Source organism: Cetorhinus maximus, chromosome 1 (genome assembly GCF_964194155.1).
Source record: "Cetorhinus maximus chromosome 1, sCetMax3.hap1.1, whole genome shotgun sequence".
Lineage (NCBI taxonomy): Eukaryota > Metazoa > Chordata > Chondrichthyes > Lamniformes > Cetorhinidae > Cetorhinus > Cetorhinus maximus.
The window spans coordinates 232112626-232118311 of NC_135879.1; the positions used below are offsets into that span (position 1 = coordinate 232112626).

Genomic DNA, 5686 nt, shown 5'->3' on the forward strand with positions numbered 1-5686 from the left:
CCCAAGACATTACCTTGTGGAGTAGGGAAACCTCTCCCTGGTATCCGGGCCAATATTTAGCCCACAACCAACACTACTAAAATAAGAAGAAATTATCTGATCATTATCACATTGCTATTGTTATGGCGTGGCAGATGATGTGTGCCAGGCGAGTCAAATCCACAAGGGGAATTTGATCACGTGATAACAACGATTTTGCAATTTGTATTTTATTTTGAGATGCGTGCCTTGAATTGAGTAGGAATAAGTCCACCCAGACTTAGTGATTTTTTTTTTACATAACTAAATTAAATATTTATTAACAAAAGAAAAGATTTCAAGCACATACATAGGTCTACAAATTTCTACTATAATAAATCCTAAAACCCCTAATTAATTTGGCTCCCAGTTATACCTCCATTAAGGCAACAGTAAAACAAATAGATTTAAACAGCCCCAGGCAAAGCAACGCAACACCCTGGACAGTCGCATTCAAAATGAGTTTTCTCAGCTTCAGTTTCTATAGACAGCAACTTGATGCACAGAGGCTGGAGGCTTTTCACACTTGTGTTAAATCTTAGAGTGCCTTCTCCTTACACATAACCTCATCTCCTTTATACATGTGTCTCCCTTTTTAATGCAAATTCTGTTGTTCCCATATATTTTTCCAACTTTACTTTTCTCATAATATAAATCTTTCATAGTATTAATTTTATCAGTAACATTTTATAAAAATAAACACACTGTTTGGCTTAGCTTCTTTTAGCTAGGTGTAACATCTTACCATCTTTTTGAAATTCAGACCAAACTAATTTATCTACAACTGCAAATTTTCCTCACACCTCACAATCTAAAACTTCAGCCCTGTTTACATATTTAGCTTTCAAACCCGGCTTCTTGTTTTGATTACTCAAAAACCTTCAGACCAGCTGATTCCAATTCAATTAAATCCCACACACACAGAGAAACTAATCCAAATCCCGCTATCAACCCGCTTTTACAATAAGTCACGATAATATTATGAAAATTATATTTTCATGACACATTTTTTGGGAACTTGCCGTGTGTAAGTTGGTTGCCATATTTTCTACAACAGTGACCATGCTTTAATAGTATGTCATTGTCTGTAAAGTGCTTGGGGATGTCTTTTAAGTGGTGAAAGGTGCTTTATAAATGCATGTTCACCACCAGTGCATTATGTTGGCAGTGGGTCCATTCAACAGGATGGAAAACACAAAATGACTCGCAATTGCTAAGAGGGAATGCTCTCTGAAGTTGGAGTTAAAGCAGGTTGGTGAGAATTTAACCTCAATCAGATCATGCAAGTATATAAATTGTGGTGGTCAATATAGAGGCTGTGTGCAAGACACATCAAGGTGCCCAATTACCCTGCCTCCACAATGTTTAAGCAATGCACATCAGATTTCAATACAACAGCACAATTTCATTACTTCATAAATTATATGAAGCGTCAGTTGATGCCATCTCCCTTCCAAACAAACCCCAACCCATCTGCTACCCCACTCCCTCCAGCATTGATAATTCACAAGAAATTAACCCCTCAACTCTCTGTCTCTTCTTTTAAAAGAAAGCTCAAGACCCAAATGAAAAAAGCTGTTTCAACATTTAGGGTTGCAAGATAATTAGAAAGAGGTTGACTTTATACAGGGACTCTTTCACAACTTCAGGACGCCCCCAGAAGCACTTTACAGCCAAAGAGGCACTTCTGAAGTGTAGTTAATGTTGTAATATTGGGAAATAGAAAATAGCAGGAGTAGGCCATTCAGCCCCTCGAGCCTACTCCGCCATTCAATTGGATCATGGCTGATCTTCTATCTCAATGTCATTTTCCCGCACTATCCCCATACCCCTTGATGTTGTTAATATTTAGAAATTATCAATCGCTGTCTTGAACATGCTCATTGACCAATCCTCCACAGCCCTCTGAGGCAGCCAATTTGTTCACAGCAAGATCTCAAAAACAGCAATGGTTAAATAATCTGTTTTTAACAGTGTTGGATGCGCGATAAGCATCGGCCAAGGTACCAGGAGAACGCCCCCAGCTCTTTGACAAACAGTATCACAAGATCTCCTGTCCACCTGATAGGGCAGCCGGAACCTTGTATCTCGACCCAAAAGACAGGATAAGTCTCAGATTCTGAACCACCCAGGCCAGGCAATTTCTAGTGCTGCTGCTCTGTGGTCAGTTCATTGAAGGTCAGCAAGGTCAGCAATCAGGATCTTTCAATTGATGGAGCAGGAATGGTGCAGAGAGAAACAGTTCCCATCTCTGGTTTCGACGTGGTGAATCCAAGGATTGCGTATTGCTATCAAGATATTTATGGCACAATAGAACCTGTTTCTTCACAGGTTAATTGAGAAGCTTGTGAAACGGCTGCATGTCTTATTGTTATTCTTTAGCAAACTCCAAATCAGCCATAATTCATTGGGTGTCACTCGGTGAACAAGCATTAGCCCTTTGTAAATGCAGGGGTCATATGGAATATTCCCATACGTGCGGAAGCCTCTATGAGAAATCACTTCGATCTTGGCTCTTTGGGCACACATTCCCACATAAGCATCATCAATGGGAAAGAGCTCCTGAAAGGAGGAGGCTTTGTGTAGTTTCAGGATTGATGTCCCAGACAGTAGGTAACCACCCCCACCAGCATACGGAGGGTAAGGTTTATTCCCGTACAGGAAAAGTGGGATGTAGTACTTGCTGTTCACGGCCCTGCTCGGGTACCAGTTTCTGAAGACATCGCCGACATAAAGGTCGTGGGAAGGATTGACGTCACTCAAGTATTCCAGAACGTTCTCCACGTTAACAAACACATCGTCGTCCCCCTTGAGGGCGAATTTCGCAGTGTGGCAGTCCTCAGAGAACCATTTCCAGAAAAGGGTCTCTTTCAGCGTAACATTGAAGAAGGACTCATGAAAGCCCCATTGGACTATGTCCCCGTGCTCCTCACTCTCATGGTCCACCATGGCCTGCACCGCCTGCGAGCGGACCTGCATCTCCGTCAGCCCCAGCAGGAAGACGCGGCGCACCAGGGCCCCGCCTACCATCCGTTCCCGCCCCCAAGTGCTGCGGATCGCGGCGCGTCGGTCGGCGTGCTCTGCCAGAGACTTAACCGCCAGCAACAAGAAGGTATCTTTTCCGCGGCAGCCGACAGGTTTGCGCAGGAGCGGGAAGTTCCTGCAATGTCGGTACATCATGAAGTCCTTATAAATGGGCTTCAGCTTGGCAGTCAAGCTGTTAAAATCCATGTTCGGAAGGCAGGGGTCTGGAGCGATCTCCACTCCGGGCTGATCACTGGCCACGACAGCAGCCGCGCTGGTGGAATTTATTCGACCCGCTGGGGCTCTGGTGCTCCAAAAATCTTGGATGTGCGATAAAATTCTTTTCTTTGTCATGACAGTCTGCGAGTTATAGACGCTGAGACCAACGATTAGCAGAATTGAAAATATCAGGATGCCTTTCATTCCACGGGTCAAAGTAGCGAAGTTCATACCTGCAGATTTAGAGGGGGGAGCAAAAAGATGCCTTGAAAATTTATTTACAAGAAGATATTATATTTAATTGTAGAAAGCATGAAAAGCCAAAGACATTCATTTCTGACTTCTGGGTGCACAATATTTGTCAAAAAGCTGCTGAAGCTGGGTATCACTTGTAAGTTTCAAATATCAGTAGAACCAATATGGAAGCAGAGTTGCTTGATGGAGTTCAGCTACACATCAGCCTTGCGCTAATAGAATGGCTGAACCAGTTTGAGGGGGTAAATGGCCCACTCCTGTCTCTAGATGGTGGCAATTGCAACTCGTACCTAGCTTGCTGCTGCCTTCAATATTGGAGCCATCTCCTCAAAACCCATTTATTACAAGCAAATTCTCAGTGAGTAAAGGCCGTTGGGCCCATCAAAGGCAGCTCTGCACAGAGTCAAATATAACAAATAGTTCATGGACTTCCTCTCACCCCCCCAACTCAAACAAAACTCATTTCCTTTCTTGACCCTTACTGACTGGAGGTCAGGAGGAAGGTCTCTGTAACCTTCAATTCTACTTTGCAGGTGAGCTCATTTCTATAACCTATATCTTCAAGTATTTTCGAATTCTGTCAAGTGTCATGACTGACTGTGCTGCATAGCCCATGATGGAATATATGTGCCATTTACCAATACACTTAAGTGGAAAAAATAATCTTCCACCTTCCACTAACTGGATCGAGCATTAGTTCCAAGTCTGTGTCTCCTTATCAATTCACGCGCCACAAGCAGTTAGCTTTTACTATTTTCGCTGACTTCTACATTGAATAGTGGAAACAAAACCCCCCATAATCCTTCAAGAAACAAGTGGACGGTGAAATAGGAAGACTTTAGAATCACTGGATGGTTAAATTAAAATGGGCTGAATGGCTGTACTCATCAAAAAATATGAATGCTTTCTCCTTAACCTCATTTTTTGAAGATTTATTCACAGATGCTGTGCTGGAAAACCCAGCATTTGTTGCCAATTCCTAACTTTTTTTTGATTCATTCATGGGATATGGGCTGCGCTGGCTAGGCCAGCATTTGTTGCCCATCCCTAATTGCCCTTGAGAAGGTGGTGATGAGCTGTCTTCTTGAACTACTGAAGTCCATGTGATGTAGTTACACCCAAAGTGCAGTTAGGGAGGGAATTTCAGGATTTTGACCCAGTGACAGTGAAGAAACGGCGATATATTTCCAAGTCAGGATGGTGAGTGACATGGAGGGGAACTTCCAGGTGGTGGTGTTCCCATCTATCTGCTGCCCTTGTCCTTCTAGATGGTTGTGGTCGTGGGTTTGGAAGGTGCTGTCGAAGCAACCTTGGTGAATCCCTGTAGTGGCCACAGAATTTATATGGTTGGTCCAATTAGGTTTCTGGTCAGTGGTAACTTCAAGGATGTTGATGGTGGGGGATTTAGTGCTGGTAATGCTGTTGAATGTCAAGGGGGTGGGGTAGTTATATTCTCTTCTATTGGAGATGGCCATTGCCTGGCACTTGTCTAGTGCATGTTACGGGCAGGAGAGGGATTAATTTAAATAGCCCTGATTTTTCCTCTCTCTACCCATCCTTAAACCGAAAGGTGTTTTTTGATAAAAGCAAAATATTTCAGATGCTGGAAATCTGAAACAAAAACATAAAATGCTGGAAAAGCTCAGCAGGTCTGGCAGCATCTGTGGAGAGAAAGACAGAGTGACAGGAAGGTCCGGGTCATGCTTGTGGACAGACCAAAGGTGTTCCGCAAAGCGGTCACCCAGTCTGCGTTTGGTCTCTTCAATGTAGAGGAGACCGCATTTGGAGTAGCGAATGTAGTAGACTAAATTGAGGGAAGTGCAAGTGAAGTGCTGCTTTGCCTGAAAGGAGTGTCTGGGCCCTTGGATGGTGAGGGGGGAGGAGGTAAAGGGGAAGGTGTTACACCTTCTGCGATTGCATGGGAAGGTGCCGTGAGAGGGGGTTGAGGTGTTGGGGTGATGGAGGAGTGGACTAGGGTGTCCCGGAGGGAACGGTCTCTACAGAATGCCGACAGGGGTGTGAAGGGAAGATGTGTTTGGTGGTGGCATCATGCTGGAGTTGGCGGAAATAGCAGAGGATGATCCTTTGAATGCGGAGGCTGGTGGGGTAAAAAGTGAGGACAAGGGGAACCCTATCATGGCAGAGGTGCAGGAGATGGGTCGGACATGGT

The 5686-nt window shown here is 44.1% G+C and overlaps 1 pseudogene; it reads right to left on the minus strand.

Annotated features, from left to right (window-relative positions):
- Positions 1 to 203: 203 nt before the first annotated feature.
- LOC144692312 (N-acetyllactosaminide beta-1,3-N-acetylglucosaminyltransferase 4 pseudogene) lies at positions 204 to 3477 on the minus strand (annotated as a pseudogene).
- Between the last annotated feature and the right edge of the window lie 2209 nt (positions 3478 to 5686).